This window comes from Eupeodes corollae, chromosome 3 (genome assembly GCF_945859685.1).
Source record: "Eupeodes corollae chromosome 3, idEupCoro1.1, whole genome shotgun sequence".
NCBI lineage: Eukaryota > Metazoa > Arthropoda > Insecta > Diptera > Syrphidae > Eupeodes > Eupeodes corollae.
Window position 1 is genome coordinate 113,122,796 of NC_079149.1, and position 24,461 is coordinate 113,147,256.

The following is a 24,461-nucleotide window of genomic DNA, read 5'->3' on the forward strand; positions in this document are numbered from 1 at the left end:
ACTTACAACTCTCAACCATTCCTGTGTGCGAGTAATGTTGTCAGGAATGGAGGGGACCTACAGTTTATATGCCGAATCCGAACGGCTAATTTGAGAAAGCACTTTTTCAAGACAAGAGTTACTCTTGGAGAATTTGTCAATTCCTCGCAAGAGGCAGTACCCGTGAAAAGACTTTAGATGGCATAGGCAGGGATCGAACCCAAGACCTCTGGCATGACAGTCCAACGCACTAACCATCATGCCACGGGTACTAACAGATCTCTTAGTTTTCATAAAAACGAGCTACTGTTTAACTGTTAGCTAAGGATTGATATTTTTGATAAGCTTATTGTTCAACAATAACTTGCTTGAATTTTTAGGGGTCTATGTATCGGTGACAGATGTTAAGGACTTAATATTTGTTTGTTTCATTTGTTTTTTTTACTTTATTTTTTAGAATGTTAATAAAAGTAAATAGTTAACACATTTATTTCAGAATGTTTTTTTTTTTCGAATAGAAATCCCACTAATACGTGTTTTTTTATATTTATGCTCTTTCAGTTGTTCCAAAATCGTTTATTTGTTTACTTTATTTTTACAGTAATTGTTGTTTATATGAAGTTCAAAAGTTAAAAATTAATTCATTCAAATAAAAACTAAACAATTGTCTGTAACAACAATATTTACAAACAAAAAATTAAAAACAAATAAAGATCAAAAAACATACATATATGTATGTCTATACATTTCCAAACAATTGTGCTAAAATGTTTTCAATTAGCATGAAATACAGAAATTGTTTTAAACAAAACCTAAATTTCTTTATGTGATGTGTTTTATAACATTTTGTCCCTGTTCATGAGTACAGGGTTGATATATTTCAAAATTTTATAATTAAAAATATTTTGTACACAAAGAGTACACATTTAGTAAATAAAATAGTTTAACTAAAATAAAGTGAATTGCTTTGAACGAAATATGTAAAAAGTTGTCAATTGATTATTTTCATATCATAGGAATTGTTAAAAAAGAATTTGATTCTTAAGTTGTTTCTCTTAAAATTTAGAAGTTCCATACAATTTGACAGGTCCTTCTGCTAAATCCAGTAATTACAATTACAACTTCTGTGTTTAATTATTGATTCAATGGTTTATAGAAGTAAGCATAGTGGTTTATAATTTTCACAAGTTTACAATCAAATCACCCAACGCCTTTAAAAGAGTTTATTAGTTATCAAGTAAAACAATATTAATACAAAATTCGTGTAAAATCAAAAAAGACAATGTTAAAAAGCAATTTCAATTTAATAAGAATCCATTTAAGCCTTGATTCCCAATTATATAAGGATGGTTTTTAAAGTGACGAATAAGGATGGTTTTTAAATTGATGAAGTTTAGTTTAGGCTTTTTCAGAATAAAATAAAATTCGTTTAACTCTCAGTTAATTCGTCATCGAAATTGATAAATTGCTATCAATTTTTGCCATCTTAAAATCAATGTTTGAGTCTTTTGAATAAAATACAAGAATGTATCACAACACTGCTTAATTTATGTGTTGCATCTCTGTCTTTTTTTTCTCCAAAATAAACAATAAAACAAACACATGTTTTTTCTGAAGAATGTTTTCATCAAATTCTAACTGAAATTACTACGCAGATACAAATTTATTCAGTCAAATTAAAATGAGATACACAGTTCATTGGCAAGATAGATTGTTTTCAGTTTTTGTTTTTTGTTTGTTTGCTTTAATTTTGTTAATTTATTTTAAATGGATATGTGCCATAAATTTGGATGGATTTCTTTTACAGCCACTAGCGCTTCCAATACTGTACTCCGTTTATGATTACTAAGAAATGTAGATTGATCATGAGACGATCAAATCGTGTGTAAATATTTATAAAATATATAAATTGAAACTGAATCCACAAAATTAGTAATAAGTTGATATTATTTGTCTCTTTATTTTGCCATATTTTTACAAGAAAACCGAAATTTTGGACATTTTTATTTACACTTTTCAGAGATGAACGTGATGTTTTGATTAAGATTTTTGGTAGATGTGATCATTTCAAGTGAATAAAATATTATAATTTAATCAGTTACATTTACAGTTTACTTTTTGACGTACCTGCTAAGTAACTCAAATCAAGAACAAGAAATTGGGATATAATATTCTGTCAAAAAGGTACTAATTCGCATAAACATTAAATAAATAGACTTATTAACTAAGTGTAACAAAAACTGTTTAAACATTTTATCAAGCAGGTGGTGCCCTAGAATAGTTTTTGGAATATCAAAGTTTTTTTTTAAATATTAAATCGAAAATCATGTTACAAAATGACAAAAGAGGCTTCGATTAGACCCACACTGATAAATTCCCATCCAGTCTGTCGATTTGTCTTGCTTAAAACTTGGTAGGTTTTTGTGTTTTGATAAATAACTTTTCAGTTAAATTATTCTTAAATTTTTTATGAAAATACTGACACTTGGATTTTTATAAGAAATGTACGGAATGTGGAAAATAATATTTTCTGTGAGATAAAAATAGTTTGAAGTCAATATTATTACATTTGGAAAAGAAATTTAAGTCAAAAGTACATTTTACCAAGTTTTAGTATTGTTTTATTATTTTTTTATTTTTGTGTAAGAAAACTGTCATTTCGATTTTTCTCCGAATGTTCCAAATATTATTTCTTATAAGACAAAATTAGTTTGAAACCATAATCTTAAATTTTTGGAATGTTTTTTTTAGGTTTTTATTTTTTGTAAAAAAAACTGTTAATTCGATTTTTCCGAAAATTTTGACGAATGTTGAAATAAATAAATATTTTTTACAAAATAAATTTAATTTGTTTTTAAGTTTTTTGAAAGATATTTGAGTCAAAAATCAATTTTTACCAACTTTTAGTAAAGCACTTTTTTTAGGTTTTCATTTTTGTATAAGAAAAAACTGTCAACTCAATTTTTCTCAAAATTGTACCACATTTTAAAAACGGTATTCTTCGTTCCATTATATTATTTTGGAGATAAAATAATTTTTTGTTCGTAAAATATTCGAGGTGACAAATATTTTTTCAGTTTTTTTGATTTATAAAAAAATCCGTTTATTGAATTTTTTTCCAAAAATATACCAGCTTAGTTTTACGTTACAATAGATAATTTAGATTTTTATATGGACGTACAAAAGTACGTACACACGCAGCACGTACAGACATCTCTCTAAAAATCTTTTATTTCGACTCTAGGGACCTTGAAACGTAGAGAAATGTCAACATTTTTCATTCAACAAATCGGACAGATTATTAACTTAAGAGCTATGTAGATGAAAACTGCAAACTTCTCAGTCATTCGAGCTGAAAAAATTCTGGCTCTAATAATAATTTATTATTTTTGTTTGCCCGTTCCCTTACTTCAATATTATTTTAATGGAATTTTAAAAACAAATAACCTGTAGTAATTAGACTTATTTTAGCAGAAAACATTAAAGATTTGTAAAAAACGCTAAAAATGTTTTGTTTACTCAAGAAATAAGCTTAAGCTAAAATTTGTGGAACTTACATTTTTTGACTCCTCCACAAAGTTTTCAGCAAGTAAAGGATATCAATACTTCTACTGTTGTACATTTACCTTATGAGTTAATTCTTTCTCTTCTTAAGCAGATTAGTATATCTATACGTTGAAACTCCTTAGGACATCGAATATTACAATAACATTTTTGAGAAAAATAAAACCTCGTTTTCCGCTTACAAATTACAATTTTCAATACTCAAGTGAATTCGAAAACAATAATATCAACGTTTTTATGTTTCCTTCAAAGCAAAGCAAAAAAGAAGATAAAATACCAAACAAACCACTCTACTGACCTAGATTTCAATTAAATTGTTTAATTTGTGAAGAATGAAACGTGACAAAATTAAACAATGCTTAATTAGAGCATTCACTTAACAATATTAAACTATACATTGTAATATACACAACCTCATACAATACCTTACCTATATACTCTTTGAAATAAGTTTGTTGTTTTTTTATCATTAAGATAACAAAAACCCAACCCCAAGTACATAATGAACATAATATGAAAACTCTCCTTGATATTATTTTTCGAAGTTCAATTTAATAAAAAAACAAAAGAAAAACAAAAACAAAAATAAAGGGTAACAACCAGCCAATATGTTACAACACCCTATTAATAACAATCAAGCACCACACCATATCACACTTTCATTTAATTTTAAAGAAGTACCGCTTGTTCACACTTCATCGTTTTCGACGACACAAAGTCATTTAAATTGATAGGGGCTGCTTTTTGGAATATTATACGTACAGTCTAGCATTTAATAATTGGTCCGAAAACGATTATTTTTACTTAAAGAATTGTTTGTTTTGTTCAATAGCTTTTCAGTGGTAACCACCACTTTTTTATTCAATAACAAATGGTTAAAAAATTAAAATAATTAAACAGAAAATCCTAAATTTTTTCAAGCAAAAAAAGGGACAAATTTTTATGAGCTTGGTAAATAGAAAGACCTGCCCTTATGTTTAATAACAGCGGTTTATCTATTTAGTATAGAATGTACCAACTTTTATTGATTTCTCGTCCAAATTTTAAAATTTGTCCATTAAAAAATTAGTGGAAATTTTACACTTTTTCAAGCTTAAGTGCAATTCTTTCCATTAAAATGTTCAGTTTGATTGAGGTGCGGGAATTGTAGTGGGCATGGAAGCACATAGGGAGTGTTATACGGTGACTTGGGGTCGTTGTTTTTGGTTTACTTTTAAAATCGTAGTATTTCGTCTTGCAACGTAATCACTGTAACCGGAAGCCCGCCTCGTAAAGCAACCTTCTTATCAAATTCTTGTCCCACTTAAGGAGAAATTTGCGATGATGTAATTTTCTTTCAAAAACATACTCGATTATAGAACAATTCACGATGCTACAGATAGAGAATCAGCTTCTACACATTATTTTCGAAATCCCTGTATTTATAACCCGTACCAGCTTCGCACGGATATACATAAATAGGTACAGATTTTTAAGTTATAAGCATGCTAATTACAATGGCCATGAATTAATAAATTAGAAAAAAATTGTATTTTTATCTTAAAGCCTTCCTGTACACTACGTTGGCTATGGTATTTTCAGGTGGCAACAATACTAATTGATTTTTAGGAGATCCTACGCGAAAAAGTGCCACATGCAATTGCCCGTGTGAAAAGCACTCTTTCCTTAAGTCGATACCAACTATGGAAAAAGTTTGTCCCTGTGATTTATTTATTGTTAGGGCAAAGGATATTTTTAAAGGGAACTGTAACCTTTTAAAAGATATGGGCAAATCAGTTGGTATCATCGGGATCCACCCAACATGTGCGAGCTGACCGGCGGCGGGAGCCGTAGTGATAGTTTCTACAATCATATTATTTCTTAATAGTCTTGTAACATTGCACATTTTGGGAGGGCTTACATTTCTTAAACGCATAACATGCGTACCTATATTCAATTTAAGTTGATGAGGTAGCAAGGCAGCAGGATTGACGGAATTTAAAAATTCCTGTGGGTAGTGCCCTGTATCTTCGATGTTGCACACGGTGTCAACGAATTTGTAACACTTAAAATCACCTGGTACTTTTTCAATAATAATTTTGTTTACCTCATTTACTGAATCGTTTCTGGGTGACAATATCGTTTTCGAATAGATCCAATGGAAATTTTGTTACTGTAAGATTTTTGATGTCGGGATAGATTGTGTTTATAAGAATTTTTAGACTGTGAAAAGTTTGAGCCAATTCAATATCCAACAGTATTTGGGAGCTGTTTGCAATTGGAGTAGTAATTTGTTGGTCTCCTAATTTAAGTATATTTTCTGAGAAATTACCACCGCGGTTATTGCATAAATGTGCTCTCATATTCAAGCGCATATTGAGAGTTTTAATTGATAGCCACAAAGGTGATGATTTGAGGCACGCTTTAATAACGTCGTTGTGTACCATTTGTTACAACTGGTAGAGTTTGGCGAAAGCCTTGCATGAGTTTCTTATATCTCTGTGGGGTCCACTGCTTCTACACGGGAGTTACATATGATATAGCAGCAACTACAATTCAACCGATAAGTGCAGCGTCGGCAATGAAGGGTCAACAGCACGATCAACCAAAAAGTGCAGCATCGGCTAATAACGGTCAACAGCACTTCCAACCAATAAGTGCGGCATCAGCAATAAAGGGTCAACAGCTCAATCACCCACTAAATGCAATGTCAGCATTAAAAGACTATAAAAGCAAAGGCATAACCGATCAGCGGAGCCCAATAATACGTATGTAACCCCAATGATCGCAGCGACGCTTGGACGGCGGATCATTCTGGTTTCTTAGTTTGTTATATTTAATATTAATTAATAAAGCGTAAGAGGCCTGTGGCCCAATAAAAAATAAATAAAAAGTTTTTTTTTCTTTCTGTGGTCACATAAAACGTAAATCGGGCTCTATGGGTCATAATCAACGACGTGTTCTGTAAGAGCTTTCCCATTTTCACGGATTGAACATACAGACTGTTGATCTAAAAACAGCCAACGGTAATTTAAACGTAGAGTGAGCCGCTTTCCCATCATTTAATAGGGTTGGATTTTTTGCGGATAATCGTACTTTTGACAATACTAAATTGACAAGAAAGGTTTTACTCGTGCCACCGGGTGCGTCCAAAAAAATAGTTGACCACTGTTATTTTCCACACTTTCAATTATATTTTTTGATCTGCCACTAACTTGGGAACATTTGAATTGACAAATTCTGACAACTCGTATTCTATAATATTTTCGAACATTTTGTTGCCCTATCAATAATACTCATCAAAGCGTGTGCGGTGAAAGACATTTTATGGCTATTTTTTTTATACCTTCGGTTAGTTTTAATAGGAATTTCTAAAGTTTTAGTAATGTAGTCTTAAATATAGCCTATGTTACTCAGTGATAATGTAGCTTTCTAATGAAAAAATAATTATTAAAATCGGTCCAGTACTTTTAAATTTATTCGTTACATACAAAAATACAAATCTTTCCTCTTTATAATATTAGTGGAGATTTGCTTTGCTTATGCATATTAAAAATGATTTTCTATTTGGATTCAATGTTGTGTTGGTAATTTTTATACTTTCTGATTTGTAAACAAATTTAGCAAAAAATGAGACTCGATTCCAAATAAGGTTTGGTTTTAGCTGTAACTAAATTAGATGCGAGGAATTTTGATGTGGAAGTAATTTTGTTCGCTAAAATAAGAAGTGTTAATTATATTTTTTCTTAGGGTATAAAAAAGTTTTTCAAAAAAAATCAAAAATTTTTAAAACCCTAAATAGGAAGTTTAAGGTTTAAAAATCGTGGTGTGCCAATAATTAATTGCAACACTGTATGTTTTCATGAGTGTTCTGTGTTATATTTATTGTCTAAAACTTTCAAAATACATTTATTCATATACGTACATACATGTGTGTGTTTTTCTTGGGTTTTATGGAGAGAAAGGAAAAATTAATGTACATTCCAACTGCTCGTAAAAATATTTTGTTTGAATTAAAAAGAGATATTTATTTAGATTCATTTTCTTAATTGTTTTATTTTTGATGAACTGACTTTTGAAATGAAAAATTGCATAAACACAAATTAAAAAATTAAAAAAAAGATAGAAGGGAATATTGGTTGAAGTATTTCCCTTAATTCGACAAATTTGTGTGTGATGAAAGTGTAAGTCTTCATCAAGTAAGAGGTGTTGTTTTAAGACGTTTGGTTTATAATCTGACAATACTTTTCTTTGGATTTGATATTTTGACAGCTGTCACTTGATTCATGATTGGTTTGCTATTTGGTCCTGTTGAGTGGTTATTTTTTGTTGAGTTATGTTTAATCGTTTCGCAAATAAATCTGACTGCACCTGCTTGCCCAAAATTATGTTTAAAACATAATTCAAAATCCGTATCGTCACATTTAAGTAATATTCTTGGTCCTAGTATTAAATTATATAAGTTTTATATCCTCTTGAAACCCGACTAAAAAACAACCTTAAATTATAAAAATGAGATTTTAAAAATTCTACCATATTCGAAAAGAATTTGCAGCAATTTTATATGATTAAAGAGAAATAAATCACTTAGAAATTTGGAAAGAAATGTATTCATTCAAATTTGTATGAGATTAACTAATGTTATCCTTCTTCTATTTAGCATTGGACGTTTATTTTGGGTTATCGATATGGCGTTTTAAAAAAATGTATTATGGTCGCTTTTAAAATGAATTGTATTTGTTGTAATTTTTAATACAGACCACGGTCAGGGCCTGAGAGAAACCTTTCAATATTTTAATACAATCTTTTCGGCAAATATATCAATCAGGATATTAGTATGATTATAACCCTATAGTGTTTTTCAAGCATTGATTATGATAACCGTTTAGAAAAGCAAGTTAGGGCAAATGTAAGGGTAGAAATACTAACAAAGTTGTCCAACGATTAACTAACTAATTTCACTTAGTTTACATAAATGAGTGAATTAAAATCCACTGGCCTAGTACAGATTCAGAAATAAGAAATTCAATAAATCAGGTGGAGCAACAGTCCGCAGAGAATCAGAGCCTGGCTTACAACTCTCAACCATTCCTGTGTGCGAGTATTGTTGTCAAGGATGGAGGGGACCTACAGTTTTTAGCCGAACGGCTCAATTGAGAAAGCACTTTTCATGAAAAGAATTACTTTTGGAGGATTTGTCAATTCCTCGTAGGAGGCAGTACCAGAAAAAAAAACTTTAGATGGCACAGGCAGGAATTGAACCTTAGACCTTTGGAATGACAGAAATTGTTATATCAAATATTTTATATAAACATTAACCTATTTATATTATTATACTCTAAGGCTACGTTCAGACGGCGACTATTTGATTCGATTTTTCCACGAATGCGGTTTTATCGAATACGAGACGGCGGCGTTTCACACGAAAAATATTCGATTCAATTTTTTCACGTACGTGTTTCGGGGCGTGGCAGCGGACAGCAATGTCGGCAGTCAACCGACCATCGTCATCAGCGATTCACTTATTCCACTTATTTTTATTGGTATAGAAATGGTAATAAGAAAAGTTAGTACGTCGAAGATTCTGGGTACATCCTCTTTTAGAGAATGGTCCACAGCGTGAAAAACGTTTTATTTTACTTAAGCCTGAGAAGTGACGAACAGGAATTTTGTAATTATTTTCGTATGTCGATGGCTAGTTTCGACAATCTATTATTAAGAATAGAAAAGGATTAGTAGAATCCATGTATGAATACTAATATGAGGCTATGCATCGGTACAAATAAAACTCACCATTTGTATGAATAGTAGTGACAAGTTCGTACGGTATACGAACAAATTATTTTACTAATACGGGATTCTCCCGCATGTGCTTCCTTTGAATACACAAATATAACACTTGCTACCACTATTCTATTTGATAAAATCCCGTATACAGTATACGAGAAAAATATGGTCGTCTGAACGTAGCCTAACAAGTCCAAAGTTAACCCCATTCTTTAAGCCTTATGTACATCTTTTCATTTATTTCCTTGCGTTAATTTCAAGGAATCCAAATTCAGTCAAAAAATGATGGACTAAAATATAAAATCACCTCTAACAGTTATTTTATAATGATTCTTAACCTTTTTTGTTAACAAAATATTTTTATGTTGCAATAAGCTTTAATAAGTTGTTGGTATTTCACTCTAAGTAATTAAGAGTTCAGGAATTTCTTTTAGTCCGTCGTAATTTCTTTATGGGTCTATAAATAATAATTTATCCATCTTAGTTTTTTCTGGCACATTATACCAATTATTTCTCAATACACTTTTACTTTTTTTTTCAAACAAACAAAATATTTATTACTTAGCTATATAATTTTTGAGAAAACAATCACGTATCAAAGCAATAAATAATCCATTTAAAAAAATCATAAATGGGTTGTTTTTTCTAACATAAAATTGACGGTACTTATGATGACTTGGTGAAGACCTACCACATAGTTTATTTGTTTCTACCATTTAAAGAACAGCATAAGTACACAATAGAGATACTTTCTTTTTAAATTTTTAATAAAGATTTCTTCGACAATATTTCGAAACATTTAAATAAAGTGAACCTTCAGAAATATTAAAATATTATAACGATTTTCCGTGACATATGCTATCAAATATTATTGCTATCATATCTGATTGGTTAGTAAAATAATAGCTCAGAAAAATCGTTTGAGTTAACAGGGACTTAAATTTGAAAACTGGAAGTTATTAAACTAATTTGAAAAAAAAAGAATTAAAAAGGATGTTGCGTTTCTTTAACAGATTATTTCAGAGTTTGATTTTGCGCAGAAAATGGAGTACTTGACAAGGAAGAAATTGTCAAATTGACTTCACCTAACAATACTTAGCAACACTTCCTAATTCTTTTTTTCTGATAAATGATGAACAAGTTATTTTAATTTTTAATCAAATCTTGAACACACTTATTGGTACACAATAAAAAATCAAATTTTCCAAAAAGATCGGATTGCTTATAATTCAAGGATAGAACCTTACTCTTCAAAATTTGACCTTGATTGTCAAATTGGAGGCAACCGTTTAAAAAAAAATACAACATTTTTAGTGGACGAAATATTAGTTGAAACATCATCCTTGTCCAACCAAAAATTTGTATCTGTAGAAAATTCAACTACATTTCGAAATAAGTGGCTGTATTTACAAACAAAATTTCCAGCAGAATAAATTTCGTAATGTCTCAACGACAAGGCATAAGTTCAAAAGCTAGGGTCTAAAGCACATGATTTGCAGTTTCAACCAACTTCTTCGAAAATGACGTAGGTGAAGATATCACCGTCAATTAATTTAAAAACATAAACGTAATTGACAAATGCTTAAATACGACAGAGCGGTTTACAACTCAGCGAAAAATTCAATTCGAATTCTGAGGACATTTTTATAGCTCGTGTAGATGACGTCAATTAGCAGCTTAAAATTTTCTGAAGTCGCTGGTGTTTGTCAATAATCTGATAAAAATATGTAGCAATAATAGTAAGGACTTATTAACGATAATATAACATCCACTATTATTCAAATTCAGAAAATTGTACGTCTAGTTTCCGTATAGCGAAGTGGAGTCGCGCTTATACATATCGTGTTTAATTCTATTGCAACTTTTCTTTTCAGATAATTCTTAATGAGGCTTTAAACTAGCTATAGAAGTTACAACAAACGCTCTTGGACTTTCTAGTTATTTCTTATATTTTTGTTTTGCTTGATTTTAGTGTGGTGAATCATGGCGTATACGTAATTTGTGTTCTAATATAATTTTATTGTGTCAAGAGAATCGAAATACAGATTTGCGAAAACAAAAGGTTCGAAAAACACAAAGATTAAGCTTAAAATGACTAAGGTTCAAAAACGATAAAATTCTGAAAACTAAAAAAAAGACCTAAAAACCCCAAAAATAACCTTTGCTTTTTAAACATAGTTGATTCAAGATAAATTCACGAATAGGGAACCCCAAAAAAAACTTGGAATGAAGCAAAAAAAAAAAACAAGATTTGAATGCTTTGGCTAATGAGAACCTTTAACGAAAAACCCTAAGGTCTATAGGTGCTAGGCCTACTAAAAAGAAATGTAGGCTTATTTCATACATAATTTTAATGTAGGTTCATTAAGTCCTCAATAACATGCGAAATTGTAATAAATAAGAACGTCATCAGTGCTTTCTGCGTACTGCGTATAGCACTTTTTATGCTGTCTCATTTTTATCATTAGAGTGACAAAAAGCACTTAAGTAAATTAATAAAATGTAATCTATCATCTAAGCTGTCACCCAACTATACCTTCTAAATACGAAGTAGATATGGATGTATGTCCCTTCAAGAGTTTAAGTAAATAATTCATTAATGTCAAAGCTACGTTTCAAAGTACCTTTTATTTTTCTTAGAACTGAAACCTTTTTATTTTTTTGCAAAGAAAAATAACAAAACACAAAATACATTAACGCGTGTGCAATAATACTGACCGTTGACAACATTTCAACTGAACTCATTTTGTTGTGATTATCATGAAAATGATAAAAAATAACTATAATATGGGTTTACCCTCAGAATAATCAAATATTTTAATTAATTTTCATACACGAGTTAAGTTATTTAGAAGAAAACAATAAAGTATAACTTCTGTCCGAAAGTACTGCACATGTATGAGTAACAACATTCTAAATGTTATTGCAAATAATCTGAATCATTAACAATAATAAAATGTCGGAAACCCTTATCGTATTACGCGATTTCCTTATCACCTTCATTGAGCTAAACGTCAAAGCTAACTTCAACCCCATATACGAGTACAGTATCCAACAATGCCCATGAATGTGATAACAAAAATATACATATTTTGAACACGCTTTGTCTGCCAATGCCGGCCGGTTAATGTGATTATTGACACAGGGCGCCATTTTTATTTTTAAAGGTTCAAATGACGAAAGCACATCAATATAGTTAAACTACGATAAAGGGAGCAATCAGGGTGGCACTTGTGCAAACTGCGTCATTTAAGCGGAACTTATTTTAAGCGAAAGTGTCTTGATAATGAATGATTCAGTATTCAAGGTCTTCAGTGACTTTCAAGTTTCAAAAATATCAGAATGTATTTTATAAAAAAAAAACGTTTGCTTCATAGAGACAATATTTTCTAAAATACAATTATTAAAAGTCAAACTACTAAAGAAGTTTAAACTAAGTCTTAGTTAAGTTAGGTCCAGTTTAATTTTGCATTCTACCATAAATGCAAACATGCCTTTGAAAAAGCGGCACCTTATTTCAACCTAAAAAAGCACTAAAAATTGTTTTTCATCAAGTCAAAGTTATAAAGCAATAATGGCTGAAACACAAACACACGTCAGCTTCGGCTTTGCTTGAAGTTTACGAGTTGAGCCATAAGAATTCAATCCATGCTATCAAAATGAAGCTTTGACCTCACGTTTCATTTGACAATCGTAAGAAAAAGAACGTAATGTTACTTAATGTGACTCCAAATGGAAGCTCTAGTTCAAATTTGCTTTGTCTGACAACTCAACAGCTGTAATTAAAGTCAACAAACAAAATACATTTGCTTTTGGAGGGAATCCCATTTTTTTATTATAAGCTGTTTAAGCTGTTTCCGCGATACATTTAATTTTTTCGGTTTTAAAACTCATATTTTTTTATTTTGAGAAAAAATGACAGCTGCTAATGACAGATGTGCCATTTTAGAAATGTCATTATGAAAGTGTCATTCAAAGCAACCTCGAAGCAGGCCCAACGTAACGGAGAGGAAGCCAAAGCTGAAGCGTGTTTATCTTTCAGCCAAAAGGAGTTTCATTTAATTGACAGTTATTTGATTACATTTTTGACATTTTATAAGTAAAAAAGCTTCTTGAAAATCATCCATATTTTTAGCGAAATATCATGTTCAGTTATGAGACCCACTTTCACCTCGAAGGCTTTGTTAATAAACAGAATTTTTGTATTTGAGTCTTTAAAAATCCTAGAACCATAAAGTTGAAAAGTCACTGCTCGGTGATTGCAAATGTAACAATTGATAAAATAAGTTGCCAAACTACGACGGCCGGGTTATAAAGATATTGACGCAGAAGATGCTTATTCTTAATAAGATATCCCGACGAGCAGTAAGCGCAACATGAGCAACGTAACAATTGTGATTTTACAAGAAATTTTCACTGACAATGTCATTTCTCGGGGAAGTGATCACAAGTAAACACCGAGATTCTGTGTTTGAACACTTCTATAGTTCTACAGACGTGAAAAATAAGGTCTGCATCAACGCTCCACTAACGATTTAAGACCTTTAAATGGAAATACTAAAGTCATTAAGGATTTCTCTTAAAATAGTCACTCTTTTCAATTTCAAAATGAAACCTTTTCATTAACTTGATAAAAAGTTCAAAGTAAGTTGAAGTTAAGTTAAGATTAATTTAGCACTAGGTGACATCTGCTCAAAATCAAAACGTGTCTTCATACATTTTTTTTCCCTTGTTTTTAATATTCAAACAAAATTAAAGAAACAGTTCCAAAATACAATGTTAAGTCAAAGTTATAAACATGTAAACAAGTTTAAACTAATTTTAAATTGAAATTAAGTTCAATTTAACTTTGTCTAGAGTTGTAAAAACTAAAGCCTTTTAGTGACTGCAGATAGGTCATAACTTTGACTTCCAAAATAACTTTGACTTTTAACATAAAAGTTAAGTCATTTTTGAAAGTCATGACTTGAAACCAATTTTAAAAGTCAATTGACTCAAAGTCAACTAGAATATAGCGTTTTTGGATTCATAAAGTTTGTAAAGTCACTTACAAGTTAATTTCGAATGCAAGTACATTTTTGAAGTCATTAAGTCATTTAAATGCAATCTTTAATGCAAATTCTTAGATGCATTAAGTTTTTTGAATGAAGTCTTTTGACATAAAACAAAAACAATTACTTTGTCATAAGGACGGTTTTGTAGACAGATTTATTAAAAAGCTCAACTTCAATACAAATATCACCATTTGACATTGGGTAACCTATTTTATGTAGGAATTTAAAGATAAAACAAAATTGAAGTTTAAACAAAGTCAAAGTTAAGTTAGATTTAATAATTTCGCTTTACCCTCATAATTTACTTACTTTATTTTGTTTTAAACAAACTGAAATACGCTTTTTAAAAACACAATTCACATTAAAATTTTTGAACATGTTGAAAAGTCAAAACTAAGTCAAATTTAAGTAATATTTAACTTCGCATTGGGAGTAATTCAATACAAATCCAATTATATCCTTATAAATTCCGTATTTTTCTTCTTTAAAAAAGAAATCAACTGAGGTTTTCCAAATAATAATTTTAAGTCAAACTAATAAATATTTATGCAAAAAAAGTTCAAACTAAGTCAAATTTAAGTAACGTTTTAGTTTCGAACTGGGCGCCATCTAACTCAATTCGGAATGCGCCCTTGTAAATCCCTCACCTTGTTTCTCCTTTTTTTCTTTCAAAAACACTGCCTTACTCTCGATTTGGAATTTCTTTGTTTTTTTTTTATTTTGTTTTTATTCCACATCAAAACTCGATTTTAATTCGAACGAGTAAATAAAAAAATTCTAAATTGATGCAATGTGTTGAAGGTATAAAAATGTACACAAATGTAGAAACGAAATCAATTATATTGCACTTGCAGTTTTATTTAAATTAATTATAATTTTTGTGTGTAAAAGATCAATTTGGCATTTAAGTCAGAAAAATGTTTTTAATTTGTTCGGTTCTGTTCTGATTCATTATTTCAGTTGAATAAATGAATTGAAACAGTTTTTGGCAGTGGCAGAGGCAGCAGCAATCTCTATACGCAAAAAGGCTGACAGACAGAAAGGAATTTGGTAGAACGAGAATTTATTATAAAAAAAAAAAAAACTAAATAATAAAATAAATTTTGTAAAACACCTTAAATTAGTTTCTTCTTTTCTTTTATTATTAAAGGTTCGTTGACGCTTATTTTTACCTTAGAATCAGGTTCTTTTTCCCTCTAAAAACAGCCTGAAACAATCAGAAATGTAGGTAAGACGTTTGTTGAGTCACAGATCTTGGTTTATATAAATTTATTAAGACGAAGATCTATCTACGAACAACACAATATTTCATTAAATCCAAAAGATTCTTTTTTTCAATTTTTAAAATCTTTTTGGATCTTGAAAAAAAAAGACACACTTATGTAAATAAAAACACCAGAAATTAAACTTGGTAAGGTATAGAAATAGGTAGGTGTATAAATCAGATACGTAAATTGTGAAGTAAACTTTCGCGCGGAATAAACTATACAACACTCAACAACGACAATTCCAACGAACGAAACGTTTCACTTTCCACCTTCTCGCACTGACAATCGGATATAAACTGGAGGCTCATTTCACTTCTAGACTCTGAGAGCTTTACGGACAAGACAATCGCAAGTCGCAAATATAATATAAAAAAAATAATTCTCATCCAAAAAAAAAAAACAAATCAACACGAAAACAGAAAACCACCTGCTAGCATTAGTGAGCTATAGCTGGGCTATAGCGATAGCCTGCCACCAGCCAAAGCTAAAGCTAAAGCCAAAGCCGGGAAGACAAATTTCAGGGGCAACTCTCGAACTCTCAAAATGAATTTGTCACACATTTTCTTTATTGCGGTTGGCGCTACTTTTTGTTTTTTTGTTGTTGTTTTTTTTATGGCAACTTGGGGGGCTTAACAGCAGACTTGGCTGAACTGAAGATAGCGATCCAATAGAGATGGCATGGCGGACAGAGTCGTGGGGATGGGACTGTATGGGGAAAATAAAAAGACGGGTGTAATATTATTTATGATGAGAGATGGTTGAGAAGTTCTCAACCGAAAATGAGCAACAGGAAAATACCTATGTCGTCTTCGGTCTACGTCAGTCGCGTCACCTCTACAACACGACATGACTGCTAGTCAGCACTGACATCACACATAACAACAACAAAGACAACAACATTGCTACAGCCACAGCAGTTTTACTTTTTGCAAGTCGAAGCTATTATCGCTGAATTTTTATGAGGTTTGTTTTTATTGTTGTTGTTTTGATCGTGTTAGTTTCGAGTTGAAAAGACTGATGATGTTTAGTGCTAAAAGGAGTAGATTTACATATTCAGTGTTGCCGTCGTAGTTTTTTCGATTGGCACTTCAGAGCTTTATTTGGATGCATAATCAAGTAGGTGTGGCTGTGGAGTATCAGTCAAAGGGAGTTGGAAGTCGCAATTAAACAGGATACCTATTAAAGCAGTTTTAAACCCCAATTTCGGTTGAGGTATAGGATCTTAAGTTCTTAAACTTAATTATTGAAGCATTGTGTGTTAGTTTTATAGTTTTTCAATAAGAGAAGTAGTCTTAAATAGAAATCAATGGTTTTGTATTTCATTGAAATGAACAAACGTATGTATGTCATTTACAAGGGAAAAACGATATCAGTCAAATGATGGAAAAGTTCGATTGTTTCGAAATGAAGTGAAACAATTGAATTCTAACAATTTTAACACTATTTTTAAGTGTTAAATTTTAAGAAATTTTAATAATTAGTAATTTGATACTACTTTAAATGTAAAAATACAAAAGTTTCAAAAGTGACGCTATTACGAACTTATTTTACAGCTGAGAATGTATGCTTTGTTAAAAGGGGTACAAACCGGGGGAAAGCTTATTTTCATTATTGGAGACTATATGAAATACAATACAATTTGGCAACCTCAACAACATTTTTAAGAACTTTTTTTTTTGTATGGTGAATGTGCTAAAATGCATATCTTTTAAAATATGTATATTAGGTTAGGTTAAAATGGATATTTACGGGAAAACCAACACACTTAAACCAATAGTTGGTTTGTTGTGATACAATACAGATCTTCTAAGATCTACCTTTCTCGTTGAACCAGTTAAAGTTGGCTATGAAGCGTTTGGGACAAAAGATGTCGAAATTTCTTAAGCACAATTCACATGAGCACGACCAACGACCAACGAATCAACGAATATTCGTCGATTTTGACATTTCTTTCACATGAGAGTTTTTAATTCGTCGCGAATAAAGTTTGACAAGGAGCCACAGCCAAACACCATGCACCACTGAAACAAAAACAAGAATGATTTTTTTAGGTTAAGTACGCGCGATTATTTTATTCGTTACAAGTGTGGATAATGTGGAACGCGAATAAAGTTTGACAGTTCGTATCAACTATAATTTTTTTCGCGACGAATAATTTGTTTTCTCAAATTTATTAATATACGATATTGAAAAGTAAAAGTATGTATCATAAATCAAATAGACACTAAATTGCTATCGTTTTGTTAAGAATTTGTGTGAAAATATGTCTTCAAACGTATATAAACTCACATTTTGTAATTCATTCGTCGTTCGTTGGTCGCGCTCATGTGAATACTACTTTAGATGACTAGGATCATTGTAACAAAATTCTGCAATGTAGAGGCTTTGTCTTTGTGGTGGTTCAGGACATAGACAAAGAAAGGGAAACACCGTCTCCCAATCCTCTTCATTAATATGGCTTCTGAAAAACTAGTTTGCAGAAGCTCCAAGTCATAAAGCATGCAAGTTTACAAGTAGCTAGAGATATACCGATGTTGGATTTGTTGCCCATAAATAGTAAAGTTTATTCCATTTTTTGCAAGTCCGTCAGCTTTGCAATTTCCTGGAATGTTTCCCTGACCCGGAACCCAAGTAAGGTACATTTTTAACTGCTCTGCAATATCCGCAAGAGATGATCGATAGTTTCGCGCTGTTTGTGAGTTTATTGAGATAGAGTTCAATGGTCTTATGGCAGCCTGATTATCTAGGAACGCATCTTCTCGTTAGTTGATATCACGTTTTCGCTGAGCCAAGAGAGGGCTGGAACACGCTACAGTAATTGGGAAGATAGATCACACGAAGAACTTTTCTCTCGAAACGACACAAGGTGCTTTCACCCGCTTTTGTCATAGTCCATGCTTCTTCACCGTATAGCAGAAAGGGGATGATAAGGGTCAATTGCTTTCTTAGCCTAAAGAAACAGCGTTTAGCAAGAGTTTTTCTGCGTTTAATCTCAACGCTGTTCTTGTTTCCTTCGTTTACAGTGGAGCCTAGGTAGACGAAGTCCTTGCCTACCTCAAAGTTACGTCTGTCGATGGTGAAAGTTTGACCAGGACGTCGGTCTTGTAGATCCTTTCTTGACGACAGCATGTACTCTGTTTTGCCCTCATTAACCGTTAAAACCATTTTGCACCACCTTTGCCTCAATACTCACGAAAGCCCCATTGACATCACGCTGAGTTCTTCCGATTATGTCAATGTCAACAGCATATCTAATGTTGACGTGTGAGCTCTGCACCATTCTTTCAAGTACGATGTTAAAAAAAATCGCATGACAGCGCATCGCCTTGTCTAAAACCTTTTTTGACATCAAAAGGTTCTGTTAAGTTGTTTCCAACCTTTATGGGGCAGCGTGAATTCTCCAAGGTCATCCTGCACAAACGGACGAGTTTGGCAGGGATGCCAAAACTAGACATTGCTCTATACAGCTCGTCCCTGTAGATGCTATCATATGCGGCCTTGAAATCGATGAAAAGATGGTGGTTGTTCTTGGATTTTTTCCAGGATCTGCCGTAATGTAAATATTTGATCGACTGTGGACTTTCCTGGTCTAAAACCGCACTCATAAGGAGCTATCAGGTTGGTGACGATGGGCTTAAGACGTTCACATATTACGGCAGAGAAGATTTTGTAGGCGCTGTTAAGTGAATGATTCCTCTATAGTTGGTGCAGTTAAGAGGGTCTCTTTTTTCAGAATCTTGCAAACACTACTGAGGTTCCATTCATTGGGCATGCTTTCTTCCGACCATATCTTACATATAAGTTGGTGCATGCTCCTAACCAACCTATCTCCAGCTGCTTTAAATAGCTCGGCATTCAAGCCATCCGCTCAAGAGGCTTTATATGGCAATCAGCTTAGATATGGCAATCTTTACTTCGTCTAACTCGGGAGGACGGGATTGTTGGCTTTCGTCGTCTATGTTGAAAGGATCATCCTGCCTGACAGCGGAATTTGGTTCATCGTCGCCGTTATACAGTCTGCAGAAGTGGTCCTTCCATATCCTCAGCATTGACTGCGGTTCCACTATGATGTTTCTACTTTCGTCTTTGAACCCTTCGGTTCTAGGTTTATTTACTTGTGATTTTTTTCTTCACCTGTTCATAAAACTTTCGAACTTTATTCCTCCTTTTAAACCTCTCAACATCTTCAATCGCACGCATTCTCATGCGTGCAAAACAGCACAGCACGTCAGAGGCAGCTTCTCTGATTGCATCTTGTTGCCACTGATTTTCGATACATTGTTTTGGCGGCAGAGAACTTCGAGAGAGGTTACTTGTAACTCAGTTGGAGAAGGATTTAGCGATCTCTTGCGATTGTAGCTGTTTGACGAATTACCTTCTCCCAACATCTCCCTATTTTGCCTTGGGTCTGGAAACCCGAAGTGCTACCTTGGCTACAACGAGGAAGTGGTCCGAGTCGATGTTAGCTCCTCGGAAAGTTCAGACATCCATGATGTTGGAAGCGTGTCTGGCGTCGATCGCAATATGGTCAATCTGGTTGACGGTAGATTGATCTGGAGGACTCCAAGTTCCTTCATGGATGTTGAGGTGTGGAAAACGCGTACTGAGCATGACGTTTCGCGCAGGAGCAAAATCTATGAGCCTGAATCCGTTGTGGGAAGTGTTGTCGTGCAGGCTGTTTTTCCGATTATTCCACCAAAGATGTCTTCCCTTCCTAGCTTGGGATTAAAATCTCCCAGGACAATTTTAATATCGTAGCTAGGACACTGCTCATATGTTTTATCTAAGACCTTGAAGAACATGTATTTGTTGTTGTCATCCTTTTCTTCTGTGGGGGCATGCGCGCATATCAGGGTAATGTTGCCGAATTCAGCCTTGATGCGGATGGTCATGAGACGCTCGTTGATGCACCTAAAGCTCAAGACTTTTTGCCTGAGTCTGGCTCCAATGACAAAGCCGCATCGAACTAAGCGATGTTGGTTTTCTCGGTAGCAGTCACCATGGTAAATATTGCAGTTCTTCATCCTCTTTTTGCCCGGCCCATCCCATCGTATTTTCTGGATGACGGTGATGTCTGCTTTATAGCAGATAGTCTCGTTAGTACGGTTAAAATCTATAGAAACACGTAAACCACTAATATTAAGTCAAAAAAGGCACTATCACTGCATCTTCTAACCGTAAAAATAGATGCTATTGAAAAAATCGTCTTCATCTAGTGTGAAAGCTCAAGTTTCTTTTTTTACCAATGGTTAATGATTCGGCTTTTGACCCTACGGACAAAATCTTCAAAATAGGCCTAACATTATTGAAAATATAATTCAGTTTACTACGTTTCTATAATTTGTCACTGGAGATGTCATAACACTTGCTAAAAACAGTATTTTTTGTAACTCAAGAACCTTTGTTTTTTAACATAAAACCGTTTTTAGCCAACTAAAACCTCTCATAAAAATTAGAGGAAATGATATTTAGGAAAAATGAATACAAATATAAATGCTTAGCTTTCAATCGCTTTAAACAAGTAAGAATTTGTTAATCTTTAATCCTCTACTCTGTTCACTGTACCATTGTTCAAAAACATTAATGATTTATGACTTTTACCATAGCATTAATAAAGTTCTCAAGTATTGACATTTAAACGAGAGGACCATCACTCATCAGTATACACCTGCATTAATGGATGGAAAAAAATGGTAGATTTTAAGTAAAATTAAATTAAATTTAAAGTAAACATTTTCAAGACCAAGACTAAAACTTGATTAAAACAACATACTTTCCTTTCCTTCAAGTTATCCTTGAATTCATCAAAAGTTACTTCTTTTACTCTTCTTTTATTTGTTCAAAAAAACTCCACTTTTACTGTCCATTCTTTACTCTACACTTATAGAAAGAAAAAAAGTGAAGTGAAAAAAACACATCTTCTCATTTTTCATCGTCGAGTCATAGCCTCTTAATAAAGCTGAAGGCATTGGAAATCTTCATGCACCTTTAATTAACACTGCTAAAAGCTATAAGTTTCTTTTATTTTTTTTTAACCTTTAAGGTGGGATTGGGTTGATAATAATGTTCGAACTAACTTCGACAGAACTCATTAGTTATGTAGGATAAGATATTGCCTTAAGGTACATAACTATAGTATATACCTTTAAGCTTAAAAAAGGTGAGAAGAATGAGATTAGGTGAAAATTTGCACGTTTTGTTCAAGGTGTAAATTAATGATTTTATTTACTTAAAATTAACATGGCTGAAAGATAAATGAATAAAATAGAAAGGTTTGAACAATGAAAGTTTGGTCGGAAATATTAATCATCAAGTTAATGTGTATATTTAAAAACAGAGTCAAATGTCGATAAAATATTTTGTAGCAAAACTAATTATGAAATAAAATGTAAAATAAAACTTTTTGAAATAATTGTCTGGCTTTTGTTGTCAAATTTTTATCTTTTCAAACAAATTATATGAACACTATGCAAATTTCCTATACATTACGAAAATATAAGGTGAATTTTTAAATGTCCCTTCTTGTGTTTCCTATGTTAGGCGCAGTTAAAGCTACCATTGGTTTTCATCATTAAACACTTTTTTTCAGAAGTATAAGTGATAAAAAGAGTTATTGTATTGTAATTTGTTTTATTTCTTTTAGGAACATAATGGTTCCACTAAAAGAGTTTCATTTTCTTTGTATTTCCACCTGTCAGTTTTACTTCATATGATCAACTCCAACGTCAAATGCTTGATTAAAATTATTTCAATGACAGAAATGTTCGCCGATAGCGATAACCGACCTGCCAAACAAATTCCAATGATGGATTCAACTGATCCCTTAGCATACTATTAATACTAAACATTTTTTTTCATTTTTCAAAAGTCAAACAAAATTCATAAGTGTTGACAGTTTGTAAATATTTAAAGTGAGTGTTTTTGTTATTGGTTAAAACGCATAGTGCAATATGTAGTCACACAATATTTAAGTGCACTTTTTGACCCTGCTAAAAGGTAAAAAGAAAAGAATCATTGTGTTCCACACCTAGTTTCAAACAGTTTCAGATTGAAAGTTTTAGTCATTTTTAGTCCAAAGTCACAAAGTACAAAAGAAAGAAAAGAGTAAACCATTTCTTCTTTTTGCCAGATTTAGTTAATAGCCATATGACCCATTTTTGGCATTTTATAAATAGTATAGTAGACAATTCCCATAGGCAGTAGCTCGATTTTTGTATTTAAAAATTGGTACAACTGAAAGTAGAACTGTCAGAATAATAATACAAAAAAAACACTAATGAAAGATAGTTTTGTGAAAATCAAAAGTTAAAATTAACTTCAGCAAAAAAACGTAACTAAACCTAATAAAATAGATAATTTTCAAGAAAAAAATGGTAATAAAACGTCTATTTCAAAACTTTAACTAAACAATTTGACATAAAATAGTAACTTCAAGAAGGAAGTTTGTTCGTAGACTATTACATTAACATGTGGTGTGCAAGCGAGCTTGAAGCTCGTCTCACTTCTTTATATGCATGAATCGACTTGAAATTAGCTTTATTCAAAATTTCTAAAGAAAAACCTGTGTTTAGGAGTTTTTTTTACAGATAATGCATTATGGTCTGTTTATTTGCATGTTTGTGTATAAAAAATATAATTTTGCTTTAAATAAATTAAAAAAAAAAATCACATGGAGTAAGAAGCGTATTCTTATATTCAGTTCTTCATTGTTTAACACGAATCAAACTATTTCACTTGCATGTAAGAAAAATCGAAACACCATTTGCATTTTAAAAAAGTGCTGTCAAACTTAATCATTTTTAAATCTTCTTGTGCGTTGGAAACACCAAATGTTTATTTAATCTAAACTGAGATAAACGGTAGTATCCATACTGCGGAAATTGTTTTTGTTATTCGTGTAAAATCCTACTATACTATTGATAAATTTTCCAATGAAACACGGTTATAGTTTCATATGAAACTCATAAAGGTTTTGAGTTATTATTTTAAGATTGGTATTAGGTTAGGTTAGGTTAGGCTGGAGTGGCTGTCCAGATGTCATTGACGCACGTAGACCTCAAGGGTCCATTGTGATACCACAAATGAGGTTACTCATGGGAGAGTAATGAATTTAAACAAACCATTTTGTACTTTTAATAAAGTTAGAGAGACGTTTTGTGTCAATCGTTGTTAGTTCACTGGTGTTATCGAAGAAGGGATTACCCAGGAAGTTATTCCTTCTAATGGAGAGTGCTGGACATCTACATAGAAGGTGTTGGACCGTTTCCTCTTCCTCCTCGTCCATGCAGCTTCTACAGAAGTCATTTGTGTAGACCCCTAGCCTCAGAGCATGTCTTCCTTTGAGGCAGTGTCACGTTATTACTCCCATTGTAGAGCTTACACTTTGTCTGCTTAGTCATATCAAGCCTTTTGACAGTTTTAAGTCAATACTTGGCCATATTTGCTTGGTTGCCAGGCAGGTGGTACTTTGTGACCCTCTAGTATTTGTTGTTTCTAAAGCATATTGCTTGAGAAGATATTTGCATGTAGCAAGTGGTGTTCCTATGTTATGTTTTTGTCTAACATGAGGCAGAAGTGTTCCGTTTTTGGCGAGCTCATCGGCTTTGCAATTTCCCGGAATGTCTCTGTGGCCCTTCACCCAAATGAGGTGAATGTTAAACTGTTCCGTCATCTCATTCAGAGATGATCGACAATCGTGGACTGTTTAAGAGTTTGTGGAGACAGACGCGAGAGATTTAAGAGCGGCTTGGCTGTCTGAGAAAATTCGTATATCCTTAAAAGGTATAACGTTTTCTTTGAGCCAGGATAGTGATTCTTTAATCGCCATTAC

General features: G+C 32.2%; 1 protein-coding gene across 1 annotated transcript in view; it reads right to left on the minus strand.

Annotated features, from left to right (window-relative positions):
* Positions 1-15,923, minus strand: part of LOC129952345 (dual 3',5'-cyclic-AMP and -GMP phosphodiesterase 11-like) — a 170,565-nt gene extending 154,642 nt beyond the window's left edge. Inside the window, exon 1 of the mRNA XM_056064894.1 lies at positions 15,536-15,923. The gene's annotated coding sequence lies outside the window, so the exon portion shown is untranslated. The remainder of the gene's footprint in view (positions 1-15,535) is intronic.
* Between the last annotated feature and the right edge of the window lie 8,538 nt (positions 15,924-24,461).